This window comes from Felis catus, chromosome C1 (assembly GCF_018350175.1).
Source record: "Felis catus isolate Fca126 chromosome C1, F.catus_Fca126_mat1.0, whole genome shotgun sequence".
Classification (NCBI taxonomy): domain Eukaryota; kingdom Metazoa; phylum Chordata; class Mammalia; order Carnivora; family Felidae; genus Felis; species Felis catus.
Window position 1 is genome coordinate 32,689,034 of NC_058375.1, and position 16,899 is coordinate 32,705,932.

The 16,899-nt window shown below is 42.0% G+C and overlaps 1 protein-coding gene across 1 annotated transcript in view; it reads right to left on the reverse strand.

Annotated features, from left to right (window-relative positions):
- The window catches only part of HIVEP3 (HIVEP zinc finger 3), a 475,965-nt gene that overhangs the window by 379,991 nt on the left and 79,075 nt on the right, over window positions 1-16,899 (reverse strand). The window lies entirely within an intron of this gene.

Consider the following 16,899-nt stretch of genomic DNA (forward strand, 5'->3'; position numbering starts at 1 on the left):
GAGCAGGAAGCCGGTCCCAGGCCTAAAGCCACAGGGCAGGCTTGCACAAAGTGATCATGATTTCGTTTATCTGTGGCTTTTTAACAAGATGGGGCGGGGGGGGGGGGGGGGGGTGCTGCAAATGCAAGGTATCAAACTAGAGACACATATTTATTGCAGTGATGGGCTCCTCAGTGACTAATCAGCATGTTATGCAAACACTATGATCCTTCACTTCTGAACATACACATTCACCGGGTCAGACAATGCAAGGGACTCCTGTCAGCACGGGTGACACCCCTCACAAGCCCCTAACTGCTGTCAAAAGACCTGGAAGCCTGCCAAAGGGGCTGAAGGAAGTAGGGACTTCGGCCACTTCGGAGTTAACCACAGGGCCCTCCTTGCCCTATCCCTTGCCCTCCAGCCTCAGGTCCCAGGTCCTCAAACTAAAGAAGTGTTCTAGCACTACTTCTAAAGGATCATGTAATCTAGGACCAGGTCTTATTCCAAGACATTTTCTTTTTCAACCAGAATCCAGAATCCAAACTACCACCTGGGCCTTTAGAGTCTCTAAGATTCAGACTTAGGCCCTTCTTCAAGATTTTGTTAACAACCCTTCCCCCCCCCCCCCCCCCCCCCCCCCCCCCGGGCTAGGTTGAGCCCAGAGGTAGAAAAATGCAGTGGGGGAGGGGGAGATAACCTCCATCCCAAATTTTTTTTTAATTTTTTTTCAACGTTTATTTATTTTTGGGACAGAGAGAGACAGAGCATGAACGGGGAGGGGCAGAGAGAGAGGAAGACACAGAATCGGAAACAGGCTCCAGGCTCCAAGCCATCAGCCCAGAGCCTGACGCGGGGCTCGAACTCACGGACCGCGAGATCGTGACCTGGCTGAAGTCGGACGCTTAACCGACTGCGCCACCCAGGCGCCCCGTCCATCCCAAATTTTTTTTAAAAAAATTATTCATTAAGTACTTGAGCCACTTGGATAGTAGTTATTCCAGTTTTGGTTTGGCTTTTAAAGAGGCAGCACCAAGAAGAACCCAAAACTCCTAACCTCACTCGTGTCTGAAAGGAAGGAAAATGCCCTTTGCAGTTTCTTTTTTATCCGGGGAGTCCTAGACCTTCCTAATGGCACTGGCTGCTTCTTCTCAGATTCCCACTCAGCTGTGGCAGCAGCAGCTTACCTGAAAAGCATCCCTGATGTGCCTACAGACACTCCCTGGGCATGTGCCTCCAGCCCTATATCAGAGCCCACTCCTTCCCTTGGCAAAATACCAAAACCAATGCACTGTCCCCCTCCCACCCTGTGGCAGGCACAGCCTGTGCTGATCCCTCCCAGCCACACACACACACACACACACACACACACACACACACACACACACTCTTCTCTCCCTGCTTCCAGGGCTCTTTGGCAGAAAATTATCATATTTCATGTGTCATCGCCCCAGCTAGCTGGGCATGTCACTGATTGGCTGGGCACTGGCAGCCGGAAATGTCACCAGCCACACAGGTTGGAACTGGCTCTCCCGTGGCCACCAGCGACCTCAGCCCAAAAGGCAGTGTGACAAGGCTCAGACCTACCACAGGGAGCCCTGCACTCCTTTCCCTAGTCTGCCCCCTTACCCTCTCCCAGCTTCTCTTGTACCCAGCCCTGGGGGAAGGGACAGCCAGGAGATGTGGACGGGTCTCCAGCAACCTCCAGCTGCAGGGAGAGAGGGAGCCGCTGAAAACCCCATTCCTCCCAGCATGTTGGGGAAGAAATTAAAGATGTCTCCATTCGGTTCTAAAGATTTGGAGCTAGTGTTCCTGACGAAAGCAGTCTCTCACATTTAAAAATATATATCTTTCAGCAAGGCTAGGTGAAAACAAGATTTTTTTTTTTTTTTTTTTTTTTTTACTTTTGGGAGTTTATCTGCTGCTTTATTCCCCATCCAACATCACGTGCACCAAGGTGTCATAATTATAATACCCCAAGGCTGCCAGGGAACCTGGAAGGAGGCTCAGCCCATTCTCTTCCCTTAAACAGAACAGCCCTCACCCTCCAGAAAACTCACCGGAGAAGGAAGCTTTTTCCCTGGGTTTTGCAATGCCTCATGATGTCACACAAGTGTTTGAGAGTTAACTGGTCTTTGTAGTGACCAACCTGGGTCACTGTGGCTGTAATTTAAGCTTAGTCTCTCTTGCCCTATCTTCAGCAGGCTTAATGTGACTCGCCATTTGCCTACCTCACTCTGTTCTCCTGACTAAATTAAACCCTATCTCTCTGGACCTTTTTGTGAAAGTTGATTCTCAAACCTTTCATTATGCTGCTTTATTCTTTAGATTTCAGAGAAAGGCCTCCCAGAGCTAGAAGAGGCTGCAAGGTCATTTGGTCCAGAACCCAGATGATGCTTCATTGCCCTGTATTTCCACTCTGGGGCTTTTGATCTCTGGGATGGTAAATTGGGCATATACATTTACTCCCACTCCTCAAAATATATAGATATAGATATAGATATAGATATAGATATAGATATAGATACAGCTATATAGAGATAGAGATAATGACCAAAACATGAGTGGCAGTGTTGGGGATCAGAGAAAGATGCTGTCAATAAAGGCAACATTTTGTAGAAAATAAGGAAGATGTAAAGTCGGTGGGTTGTGGGTGAGGAAAAGCTGATTAGTGCTGATAAGCTCACAGTTCTGCACAGACTTCTTAAGAAGAAAGTGCATAGGTTTCCAGAGAAGGGTCTTGGAAAATCCCAAGCTCAGCAGATCAGAGTGTGAACGAGAGAGTCCTGGGCATCAGTTCAGAAGCAAATTAAAGAACATCAGGGACTAAGATGGTTCTCTCCACACAGAACGGCAGCTACTCCAAAACATCTTGGGAAAGTGGAAGTTTGTCCCTAATATGGGTAGAAGTAGAGGCTGAATTGGGGCAGGACCCCAGCTTGTTATGGAATGAGGAGAAGGAGGAGGAGGAGGAGAAGGTTATTTGAAATAAACATATTAGACACAATATATAACAGAGAGATCCAGAATATTCAAAATTAGTCTAATAAATAGGAGTTCCAGAAAGAGACAACATCGTTAATGAAGGGGAAAGCAATAATTAAGGAAGAAATTGAATATCATTTCCTTGAGCTGAAGAAAGACTTTAGGCCTTAGATCATATAAGTCTAAGTGCCAGGCAGCAGAATACTGCTGAGGATGTGGGCTGATCCTCCAAAAACAGGGAGAAGTAACTACAAACTTCCCGATAGGAGAGAAAACTCAGGCTGCTTAAAAGAAAAGAAAATCACTGGAGCGCCCGGGTGGCTCAGTTAGTAAAGCCTCTGACTTCTGCTCAGGTCGTGATCTCGTGGTTCATGGGTTCAAGCCCCGGGTTCGTGGGTTCGAGCCCCACATCAGGCTCTGTGCTGATGCTCAGAGCCTGGAGCCTGCTTCAGGTTCTGTGTCTCCCTCTCTGCCCCTCCCCTGCTCATGCTCTCTCTCTCTCTCTCTCTCTCTCAAAAATAAAATAAAAACATTAAAAATTTAAAAAAATAAAAGAAAATCAGATTGACATATTTCTCATCTTCAATGCACTGATCAAAGACAGTGGCACGATTTTTATAGAATTCTAAGGGAATGTTATCGTAACTCAAGAATTCTACCACTTGCCAAACTATAATTTCTCTTATATGTGATGACAAAAGAAAGGCATGTTCAAAGACACAGAAATTATATCACCCCAATACCCTTTATTAAATTTTTAAAAAATTACTTGAAGATCTATTCTAGCCAAGAAAAAAAAAAAAAGCCAGAATAATGAACTCAAGAAAGGAGAAGATATGTTATATAGGCAAGTATAATGAGAACTAAAGCAATCAAAGGTATGGTAAAGTAAAAAAATAATTGATCGTGTGGTTGTAAAGTTTAATTGTTGTAAGTTTTGAAATATTAGGCAGACAGAGAGGGAGAGAAAGAGATATGGAATTAAACTTCCATGATTTCAACAACAACAACAACAAAAATGGAAAATCTCAATAGAGATGAGTAAGTAAAATTACCGGAATAAAAAATAGGATTGAAAGGGCGGGCCTACGCCGGCCGACTCCATCTTGTTCTGTGTTCTCCACCTCGAGTGACTATGTCCCCGACATGACCCCTTTTCCGGGAAAATCGCAGAAACCTCAGATCGCACCTCCTCCCCTTGAGTAATCTCTCGCTCACCCGTTCAAACTTCCTGATCAAAACACGCCCAGCGACCTGCGTAACAGGACTCTGACCCTTCCCCAGCCAATCAGCCGAGGCCACGACCCTTCCCCAGCCAATCGGCTGCCCCTAGACCCCTATAAAACCTTTGTGCTTTTGAAACTCGCTCTCTCTCCCCGGTATCTCACCGCTGCGTCGGTGCAGGTAGGGGATTGAGCTCCAGCTAGCTCAAATAAAGGCTCTTTTGCTTTTGCATCGGACTCGGCTCCCTGGTGGTCTTTGGGGATCACGAATTCTGGGCATAACAGGATGAGAGGATCATTATGGAAGACAGACAATTACAATTCCATCTATCTCCTCTCTTCCCACAACCACATTACAATGATAATAAGGAAGTTTTTAGGTTGAAATACACAATGACAAACAAAAACAGCAGAAGAGCCATTAGCCAAGAATATTGAAAAAAAAAAAAAAAAGAATGGGGGGACTGAATGGATCATGGCAAAAAGTGTGATTTATTTAAGGGTCATGAGATGGGGAGATTATAGTGAATTATCTGTGAGGACCCTACATGTAATCAACATATCCTTATAAGGGAGAGGCAGAGCGCAGAGAGGCGAAGGCGATGTGACCACAAAGGCTGAGGCTGTAGTGATGTGGCCACAAGCCAAGGAAACAGAGAAGCCACCATAAGCTTGGAAGAGGCAAGGAACAGATTCTGCCCCTAGAGGCTATGGAAGGAGCACAGCCCTGATGACCCCTTGATCTCAGCCCAATGAAACTGCTTTCAGATTTCTGGCCTCCAGAACCCAAAACAAATAAATACATTGTTTTAAGCCACCAAGTTTTTGGTCATCTGTTACACAGGAAACCAATACAAGCGCTATTACGAGAGACAGGGTACTTCCTATGGCTTATAATAATGATTACCACCTGCAACAACACTTTTTCTGCCTCTAAGTGCCTGCTAAATTATATACATCTCTAATTTCATTTAATTTGCATGCAAGTAGGCAGTAGAGGGTTGTAGTTACTATGACTCTACCGCTTAGTAGCCTGTATGCCTAGGCAAGTTATATAACCTTCTAATGTTGCTTTGTCTTATCTGGAAAGTAGAGGTAAAAATGGGACCTACTTGATGGGATTGTTGAGAATAAAGTAAGACCATCTATGTAAAGTGCTTAGAACAGTGCCTGGCAATAAGGGCTCCATAAATGAGAAAGACCTTCCTTATGCTGGGCCCCAGTCTGTCTCCAGAGCATCCTCTCACTGATTCCAGTTCCTCCCTTTAGAAACATACTAACTACGAAACTGTCATTCAAAATCTGAAAACAATGCCACCGAAAGTCTTAGCTTCTCCAAACTAAAAGCAATCAAATCCTTCAATAATTGCTCTTGCAGATTCATCCAGAGTCCCCTCCTCATCATCTTGATCATCAACCCCGAACATATTTTTGCACATCTTAGGGCTTGATTCCACGCTCATCGCCATCGATGCTCTGTAATGGGAATTGGCGAATTATAGCCCTTGGTAAGGCTATTTTTTTCTAGTCCATGAGCTAAAAATGATTTTTACATGTTTAATGGATTATATTAAAAAACAACAATAGGAAAAAATTTGCAACACCAACCATACATGGTCTGCAAAAACTAAAATATTTACTATTTGGCTCTTTTCAGAAAATATTTCCCAACTCCAGTTTCTAGAAGATACTATTCTTCTATCAACACAATGTAATATTGCCCAAGACTTTTTTTTTTTTTTTTTGCAAACAAATTGCACTATTGTATCATACTGACTTAATTGTAAGTCTTCTAATTGTTCAATCAGTATTCATTCTCCTCTCCATACCTAGCAGTAAAATTTTTAGCTAGGAACATGACTACCAGTTAAAGACTACATTTCCCAGCCTGGGGTGTCTGGGTGGCCCAGTCAGTTAAGCCTCCGACTTCAGCTCAGGTCATGATCTTGTGGTCCATGAGTTCAAGACCCGTGTGGGGCTATGTGCTGACAGCTCGGAGACTGGAGCCTGCTTCGGATTCTGCGTCTCCTCTCTCTCTGCCCCTCCCCCACTCACGTTCTCTCTCTGTCTCCGAAAAATGAATACACCTTCAAAAAACTTTTTTTTTAATTTTTAAAAAAAGACTACATTTCCCAGCCTACCTTGTAGGAAGGTGTGGCTAGAAGACTGGTTTCTAGCCAGTGGGATAGAAGCAGATGTGAATTGTAGAATTTACTAGTCCTGCTCTTAAAGGAAAAGATCATGCCCTCCCTTCCCTCTTTTCCTTTCCCGGTGACTGGAATGTGAACCTGATAGCCTTGTGTATGAAGTCTGGCCGAGCAACAAGATAGAAGGATCCTGGGTTTCTACTGCTGTTGTTTCCCCCTGTACTGCTTGTTCTCAGTTTGTGAGAGAGAAATAAAGTTTTCATTTATTTACACCATTGTTATTTTCGGTCGATGACAGCAACTGAATCTGTGTCATAACCAATACAACTATCAATTTCATCTCCCAAGTATCTTTTACATTTGTGGCCGCTAAGCCACACATCTCTCCCATTCTGCTTCCATGCAGTTAATTTCCTGGACCCCATCACAAGACCTTACATGTAGCCCCATTATATTTCAGAGTGTGAGAATCAGTGCATCCTTTTATCCTGATGCCTGGGACCCAGTTCTGTCATCCAAAGTAGCTTCCATCCTTTCTAATTTCACGTCACTCTGAAAGGCACTTTAGCTGTAGCACCTGAAAATCAGTGCTCTTCAATACTGGACTGAGATTAACGATAATATAATGGAAAGGACAGTGACCTCAGTTTATGGGGAAAGAAATAACATATTAAGCTAAGGTCAAATGAAGGAGAAGGAGGTGACTGAGGGTGGAGACAAGAGTTATGAAGAGCTTACTATGTTCCTGGCACTCTGCTGAGAATTTCTCTGTTGTTATGTCAGTTATTAAATACTTCACTCATTCACTTACTCGTTCATGGTTTTTTCTTTTTTTTTAATTTTTTTAATGTTTATTTTTGAGGGAGAGAGACAGAGTGTAAGCAGGGAAGGAGCAGAGAGAGAAAGGGAGACACAGAATCTGAAGCAGGCTCCAGGCTCTGAGCTATTAGCACAGAGCCCGATGTGGGGCTCAAACTCAGTAACTGTTGGATCCTGACCTGAGCCAAAAGACACTTAACTGACTGAGCCACCCAGGTGACCCACTCATTCATTTTTTTAAAGTGATAATATTAGTTTTTTGAAGCAGTCACCAGGAACACCTCCTGCTGAGGCAGAAAACTATAGCCCATGCAAATCCCTCTTTGCCTAAGTCCATGTACAAACCCACCCTCTCTTTGGATACCTGAAAAGTATGCTGTCAGCATCCTTGCCAGGCTCACGGTCAAAGATAAAAATATTCTAAGCACCTAACTCAAGAATTGTCCAATGTAGGACACTGGACGGTATTTTCAGAAACCTCTACAGTGGGTCATCTTGAGACAGATCAGAAGTAAGTTCATGTTGGCCCCTCTGTAGAGCTGCATGGCAGAAGGACCTGGTAGGCAGGTTCTGAGTAGTGTCAGACCATCTGTGTTCAAAGTCTGTGGACCTTGCGTTAATTGCTTAATCCTTTCTTGCCTTGGTTTCCTTTTTGATAAACTAGGGCTATATTATGCTTACCACAACCCTCTAAGCCAGACTTTCCCCTACTTTGCAGATGATGAATATGAGGCTTATGTTCTTTGTCTGAGGTCAGATGCAGTAATCATCAGATGAGGATTAAACCCTAGGTTCATTTGATTCCCACGTCATGGCATGCTCTTTCCTCTTCCAAAGATAAAGAGGGAAGATATCATGATAAAAGCAGAAAATATGTTACCAAATCATTCCAAAAAGGATAGCCTGCCCACCAGAGGTAAGGTCAGATGATTCTTAATGTGACACTCAAGATGAGAGCCAAATGAAGTTAATTGTGGTTTTCTTCTAAATTCCTTGGAGCAGCTTTCACTGGTTAAAGTAGAACAGGCTGGATGGCTCAAGGCCTTCTTTTTACATCATTCAGTTTGTTTGGGGGCCGCAGCGGGGTGGTTTCCAATGCAGAAAAAAGTAAACAGCGAAGGCCATGATGGATCCCCCTTCTTGCATCTGCTTACCTAAAAGTAAATAATTTGGGATCTAAAGTCATGCAGGCACGTACACACGCATGTGTGCACACAAGCACACATGCACACGACAAAACCTTATAGCACTGGTTCTTAACCATTCTACCTGCTGCAACCTCAGATGTGAGGACACCCATCAGGGACCTCCAAATCAATGGGAGACACTGAATGTCACCAGGAGGCACACAGGCTCTCCAGCAGGAGTGTTTTTACAAACACAGAGATTGGAAAAATCTCTGACCCTGTTTAGAATCAGTGCCCTAAATGGAACAGTCATAAATTTATGAATAAAAGAAAGAAGTAATATTAAGATAAATTAAGAAAATATGTGAGTGAAAGTCCCTGGAAGCCTGAGGATCCTGTTTGAGATTGCATATCAAAATTCCTGGGGAGTTTTGGAAAAATTTAGGTACTCCCAAGCTTCTATAGGAGGGCCACAATTCCAAAGAGGGACCTAAAAAAACCATAGTAGCAGGATTGGAAATTTCAGTCAGACTGGAAAAGAGGTCTGATTAGCAAAGATCATGAACAAACACCATAAATTACATGTAATTCATTATATTCACCTAATATCAAAAACTCACATGCCTTCAGGGGTCATACAAAAACGTAAGAGTATAAAACAGCATAGTATAAGACAAAGAGTGCTATAGAGGTCATGCTTCCCTGCAAATCTAATTTCTTTTTTTTTAATTTTTTTCACGTTTATTTCTTTTTAATTTTTTTTTTTAATTTTTTTTTTCAACGTTTATTTATTTTTGGGACAGAGAGAGAGACAGAGCATGAACGGGGGAGGGGCAGAGAGAGAGAGAGAGACACAGAATCGGAAACAGGCTCCAGGCTCTGAGCCATCAGCCCAGAGCCTGACGCGGGGCTCGAACTCACGGACCGCGAGATCGTGACCTGGCTGAAGTCGGACGCTTAACCGACTGCGCCACCCAGGCACCCCTATTAAAATATTTATTTATTTTTGAGAGAGAGACAGAGCATGAGCGGGGGAGGGGCAGAGAGAGCAGGAGACACAGAATCTGAATCAGGCTCCAGGCTCCGAGCTGTCAGCACAGAGCCCGACGTGGGGCTCGAACTCACAAACCGTGAGATCATGACCTGAGCCAAAGTCAGACGTTTAACCGACTGAACCACCCAAGCGCCCCTCGTGTTTATTTATTTTCGAGAGAGACAGAGTGGGAGAAGGGCAGGGACAAGGAAAGACGGAGACACAGAATCCGAAGCAGGCTCCAGGCTCTGAACTGTCAGCACAGAGCCCAACGCAGGACTTGAACCCAGGAACCATGAGATCATGACCTGAGCTGAAGTCAGACGCTTAACCAACTGGGCCGCCCAGGTAACCCCCCCTGCAAATCTAATTTCTAAGCAGACAGACAAACACACAAATAAATAAATAAAAGCTGTGTTGGCTAGACAGAGTTCGAATCAGAAGATGAACTGCTAATTTGCACCCCCTGGCCCCAATGATGACAGTCAGTAAAAGAAGAGAAGAGGACAAATATTCACCCCTCTCTTAGAGAAAGAAAATTGGCTTTTTTTTAAAAAAAGGGATTTTAAAGTCATCATCACTTCCAAGACCTAGTTGAGACGGATAAAAAGCCAAAGTAAGATCTAGAAAGAGTTAAAAGAGTGCCTGGAAGAACAGGATGTCTTCAAACAAGCTGAGGTCCCAAGAATGCAGGGAATCACAGGGGCCAGAGGTAGTGTGCAAGATTCTCTTCTAAACAAGTCTCATTCACCATCTAAAGGTGTCCCTTCAGAGGGGAAGGAAGGGAGCCAAGGGATGGACATCTTGTCATTTGTGTTCTTTTCTTTGAATAAATGTCACTTTTTGAGGCAAAAAGTAAAAAAATAAAATAAAAAATAAAGCTGTTATTCCCTTATAGTACTATAGAGCCTTTCTTTCTTTCCTTGGGGCTATTTCATCAAAAGATCTCCCAATTTTTGTTTTCTTTTAATTTTGAAATAATGTTAGACTTACAGAAGAGTTGAAAAGATTATACAAAGAAGTCCCACATACCTTTCACCCAGCTTTCCCTGGGGTTGATCAACATTTTTCATAACCACAGTACAATTGTCAAAACCAGGAAACTGATATTGGTACAATGCTATTAACTATAAGTTTTCCTCTAATTTTGTCGGTTTTTCCACGAATGTTCTTCTGTTCCAGGTTTCAATCCAGGATTCCACACTGCATTTCGTTGTCATTTCTCCAGGGTCTCCTCTGATCTGTGACTATTCCTCAGTCTTTCCTCATCTTTCATGCCCTTGACACATTTGCAGAGCACTGGTCATGTATTTTGTAGACTGTCCCACAATTTGGGTGTGTCTGATGTTTTCTCATGATTAGACTGGAGTTACAGTTTTCGGCAAGAATACCATAGAAGTGATGTGCCTTTCTCAGTACATCAAATCAGGGAAGGGGTCATAATGTCAATATGTCTGGTGATGTTAACCTTGATCCCTTGGTTAAGGTAGCGTCTTACAGGTTTCTCCACTATAAAGTTACTATTTTTTCCCTTTGTAGTTGACAAATATTGGGGGAGGGTACTTTGAATCAAGCTTTCACTTACTAATTTTAGGATTCATCATGGGAACTGTGAGCAACTATGGCTGTGGTGTTCCCAAGGTGATTTTCTATTTCCCTCACTCCTCTGTATTTATTAATTGGAATTCTTCTATAAAGAGAGTTGTCCTTTCTCCCCATTAAATAACCAGATTATTCTACTTTTGTTTTTATCAATATGAACTAATGGATGTTTATTTTATTTTTTGAGTTATAACTATTTACTTATTTATTGCTAACATCCTTCCAGCGTTGATCACTGAGAGCTCTTTCGTGACAGCTCTTGTATTTCACACAATCCTGTTCTTTTGTTGTTGTTGATTAGCACTTCCTCACTTTGTGGCACCACATGATGCTCCAGGATCATGTATTTCCCCCGCTCAGTCTTAAAGCCTACTTTTCCAAGGAGTCCTCGTTTCCATAACTGGCGTTTAGAAACTGAGATCTGGGCACCGAGTGTGCAGTTTCCTGGCCATCTCAGTGGTGGGTCTGTCCGACTAGAGGTTTATTAATTTCATTGATCTTTTCAGAGAACGAGCTTTTGCTTCAACTGATACTTCTAAATCGCTTTTCTGTTTCCAATTCATTGATTTTTGCCCTTTATTATTTCCTTCCTTCTGTTTGGTTTAGTTTTAATTTGCTCTTATTTCTCTAGTTCTTTTTTAAAGATAGATGCTTCTAGGGGCGCCTGGGTGGCTCAGTCGGTTGCGCATCCGACTTCAGCTCAGGTCACGATCTCACAGTCCGTGAGTTCGAGCCCCGCATCGGGCTCTGAGCTGATGGCTCAGAGCCTGGAGCCTGCTTCCGATTCTGTGTCTCCCTCTCTCTCTGCCCCTCCCCCGTTCATGCTCTGTCTCTGTCTCAAAAATAAATAAAGGTTAAAAAAAAAAAGATAGATGCTTCTATTAGTGGTTACAGACATTTCTCCTTTTCTAATTTTTTTTCATGTTTATTTTTGAGAGAGACAGAGCATGAGTGGGGAAGGGCAGAGAGAGAGGGAGACACAAAATCCGAAGCAGGCTCCAGGCTCTGAGCTGTCGCACAGAGCCCAACACGGGGCTCAAACTCACAAACTGTGAGATCATGACCTGAGCTGAAGTCGGACGCTTAACCGACTGAGCCACCCAGGCACCCCTCTTCTTTTCTAATATAAATCATTTAACGCTATAATTTTCCCCCTAAGCATTGCTTTGGCTGCATCTCACAAATTTGACATGGTGCATTTCCTTTTCACTCAGTTTTTTAAAAATATTTTCAAATTCTTCCCCTTTGACACATAGGTTATTTAGATGTATATTGTTTATCTTCCTTATATTTTAGAGTTTTCTGGGTATATTTCTGTTACTGATTTCTGGTTTAATTCCATTACGGCTCATAGACATACCTTCCATAATTTTTATTCTTTTAAAGTTGTTAAGATTTGGGGCACCTGGTTGGCTCAGTCAGTTAACCAGCTGACTTCAGCTCAGGTCATGATCTCACAGTTTGTGAGTTTGAGCCCCGTGTCGGGCTCTGTGCTGACAGCTCAGAGCCTGGAGCCTGTTTCAGATTGTGTGTTTCCATCTCTCTCTGCCCCTCCCCTACTCACTCTCTCTCTCTCTCTCTCTCTCTCTCTCTCTCTCTCAATAAATAAATAAATTAATTAATTAATTAATTAATTAAAGTTGTTAAGATTTGTTTTACGGCCTAAAATATAGTATCTTGTGGTGAATGTTCCACATGCACTTCAGAAGGATGTGTTATGAAGAGGAGTGTTCTATAAATGCCAATTAGGTCAAGTTGGTTGATAACATTGTTCAGGTCATTATACTCTTAACCTTCTTCTACCTTCTATCATTTACAGAGAAAACACTGTCTATTTCATTTTTCAATTCCATCAGCTTTTGAATTATGTATTTCAGAACTTTGTTGTTAAGTATACCCCTACGCAGGATTGTTACATCTTCCTGGAGAAGTGTGCCGTTTATAATTATTTAATCATTCTTTATCCCTGAGAACAGTCTTTCCTTTAAAGTCTATTTTATCTGATATTAATGTAATGACTCCAGCTTTATTTTGGTTAGTGTTTGCATAGTATATCTTTTTCCATCCTCTTACTTTTAACCCATCTGTCTTTATTTTTAAAGTGGATTTTAGTATAGTTTGGTCTTTCTTTTTTTTTTTTTTATCCAATCTGCCAATCTCTCTCTTTTAACTGTTGTGTTTACAACATTCACATTTAATGTGATTATTGAGATGACTGAATTAAAACCCACTATCTTGCTGGCTGTTTTTTTATTTGTTCCATCTTGTCTTTCTTTTTTAAATTTATTTTTGTATCTTTTTGGTTAGTCTGGTTTGGGAATAAACGGAGGAAGGAAGTGGTCTCTGTTGTTCTGATTAAGCCTCAGTCTTGGACTACATCATTAAGTCTCGGAGGTATAGCCTTCTCAGTGATCCTACCCCTCTTCTGGGTTACTTCTACATCTAGTATGTGTACCTGCATTTTCCCCAGGAGTTAAGAGTTTTTTTTCCTGTTCCCTTTCTCCACATATAGTAGGATTTCACCAGAAACCTAAGGATGATAGTGCTCATCCTTACACACAATACCGCACAAATGAAGGCTTTTGTTCATAGCAAAAAAGGGTCCTAGTGGAGTTTTTTGCCCCTCCCACAGCTACTTCTGTTCCTCTCCTCCAGCAATGTACCACAAGGGAGGCTTTCTGCAGCCTCTCCCAACCATTTATGTGAGCTCATGGTGGGTTCACCCAGAAATGCCTTTATTTGTGGGGCCCCTAGCTTCACCCCCTTTTGCTAGTGTGCACTCAGCCAGACTCCACATATTCATCAATCACTCTGGCTGAATTCTTACAGGTGTCTGGCTGCCTTCTTCCCAGGTAAGTAAGGGCTTGTGTCTCATTTCTTCATGCAGAACTGCCTCTTCCTAAATTCTGAGCCTGCTGGTTTCCCAGCAACCTCAATACTCCAGTGGGCTTAAGAAAAATGAATTCACTGTTTGTCAAGATTTCTTTTGCTGTAAGTTTGGGAGGAAGTCTCTTTTAAGCTCTCTACCTCTGTCAGTAGAAGCCAGGACTTGACTTCTTTTAATGTACTACTTATGCATCTTTTGCAACAGCAATCAGGAGAAGGTATGGCAGGTGGCCGTAATAACCATTGTCTTCTTGAAAACTTCCCTAAGGGGCTTTAGCAGTGATAGATGTCCTGGAAATACCTCCATCTGTTGTTTTCTGAGAGATGTAAGGTATTAGGAAAAGCCCCATAGGAATTAAGTAAAATACAAATGATGTACCGATTTTTCATAAAGTGGAAGGTAGACCCTATATAAACTGGGGACCAGTCAGCAGTAATCCAGGACAATTGTCTGGCTGAAAGCACCTACCAGTCTGCAAATGCATGGCACAGAATATAACACTACATAGCAAACATCACGGTTAGCTAAGAATAAATTAACTCTAGGGAATTTCTAGCCCATTTAAGAAAACTTCAGAATTTTCATACATGACACCATTTACTGAGATATAATATGATAGGTGACTGATTACACAAAATTAGACCAATGACAAAAATATCCAAAAAATCATATTTATGCTTTATTATTTATGATATTTTTCCCAAAGGTAAGTCTTGTGTTAAGCATTAACCACTCCATGTATTATTATTATTATTATTACTATTAACAGTAATGACAATGGAACAATACCATTTAGTGATCACTTACTACAAGGCCAGAGACAATACAAATGTTTTCTCATTTCATCACACAAAAACTCAGTGAGAAAACTGAAACTCAGAGGGATTATGAAACTTGTCCAATGCACAGAGCTAGTATGTGCTAGAACCAGAATTCAATCGCAGGTCAGATTCCTAAGATCTTGTTTTTAACTTCTGAGCTAGACTGTCCCAAAATAATGTTAGTTAAGATTTCGTGTGGCCCATTGAGTATTTCCCTCTGTCACTTACAATGCTGGAAGAAGTCCACCCTTGCATAAGAACACAAAAGCACCAGAAATGCCTTATTGGCTAAGACCAGTTGTCTGACCAGAAGGACATTTGGTTTTAGAATATAACAAGGGACCATTTGTTGAGAGAGCATGACAACTGACCTTTATGAGGTTGGTATGGAAAAAGGGTATAAATGTCCTCCATATTTTCTGAATTTCTCTCTCTCTCTGTATACATGTGTGTATACCAAATATTCTTTTCTTCCTTATAACACCACATTATGCTGCTGCATCCAGTAGTATATTTGTAGTCTGTTTGCAATTATATTTATATGTGTTATATAATATATACACAAAACACAACTAATTTTTTATAATTTTTTAATGTCTATTTATTTTTGAGAGAGAGCGAGAGACAAGCACAAGTGGGGGAGAGGCAGAGGGACAGGGAGACACAGAATCCAAAGCAGGTTCCAGGCTCTGAGCTGTCAGCACAGAGCCCTAACCAGAGCTTGAATCCACGAAGCACAAGATCATGGCCTGAGCTGAAGTCAATCACTTAACAGACTGAGCCACCCAGGCGCCCCTCAACTCACTCTAAAGAATAAGGACCTCAAATACAAATAAAATATATAAAACCTTTTTCAACTTAAAATTAATAAAAAAAATACTTAGTAGGGCAATTGCTGGGTCATAGGAGAGTTCTATTTTTAATTTTTTGAGGAAAAAATAATGAAGAGCTCTGTATCTACTATCTCTAATGAAGAGACACAATGTGACATTCTAAGACTATCTTAAATATATGGTATATAGCAACAGCAAAGAAACGAGTGTGAAAGACAATAATGCAAACAGCCACTCCCAAATCTACAGGTGGGAGAGGCAAGCTACACTCAAGCATGGTTCATCTTACCTCAACAAGCTGTGTCAACTACGATAGCAAAGGCAGTAAGAAGCAATGGCAATTGCCATCAAGGAAAGAGGAAAAGAATGCCACCAAGAGCAAAGGGCAGTAGTCATCTGGAGAAATTCAGTTGAAGGGTGGATGTAAATGAAGTACCTTCTATCACCCCAAGATGGAGGAGAATCCCAGGGGGCCCTGCCAAAATCTCTGAATTGTAACACAAAGCAATAACTAGTGCTTCCCTACCCTTCCCAAGTCAAGATGCACATAGAAAATGAATCCATTTAGAGGATAAGCTGGGGAAGATAGCCAGAGGCAACTGATCCAGGGGCCTCTGTTCCCCCCAAGCCCCACCTGGCTTCCACAAGAGGTGGGGGGGGGGGAGAATCATATTTCCACACAGCTGAAATCCGTTCACAACACACCAGTGTGTGGCTGTCCACCAGTGGAAAACTCTGCAATAACTCGTGTCAAAAAGTAGTTCAATTATGTTCGATTTATTCTACTTAAGAAATTGTGAAAATGTAATACATCAGAGCAACATTTTCATCAGAAGTGGTTAATGTTAAAACATTTTGATGCTTAAAGGGAGAGCTTCAGTCATTAGAAAAACTAACTCTTGGAATGCCTTGTTCCGTGAGGGTACAGAAATACAAAATGTGAATGCTTTGCATTGTATCGGGCTTCCAGGTGTTTCCATCAAAGTATCCTATCAATCTCAAGATGTTGTTTTAAACTCTCAATTAGCCTGATCAATATCCAGAATGCTTTCATTTTTTTCATGTTTATTTATTTATTTTGAGAGGGAGGAGAGTGTGCGCAAGCGAGGGAGGGGCAGAGAGAGAGGAAGAGAGAATCCCAAGCAGGCTCTGTGCTGTGAACACAACTCAGGGCACAACTTGGGGCTCAACCTTACGAGTCGTGAGATCATAACCTGAGACAACACCAAGAGTCAGATGCGTAACTGACCGAGCTACCCAGGTGCCCCAATACCCATAATGCTTTAAATACAGGACTATCCCAGGCAAACTAAAACATTTGGTCACCCTGGTATTATACTATTCCCTCATTTGATCTTCACCATTTTAGAACAAGGAAACCTATCCTCTTCTTTAAAAGCAAAAGTAAAAATAAAACAGTACATGCTAGAATCAAGAAACTAA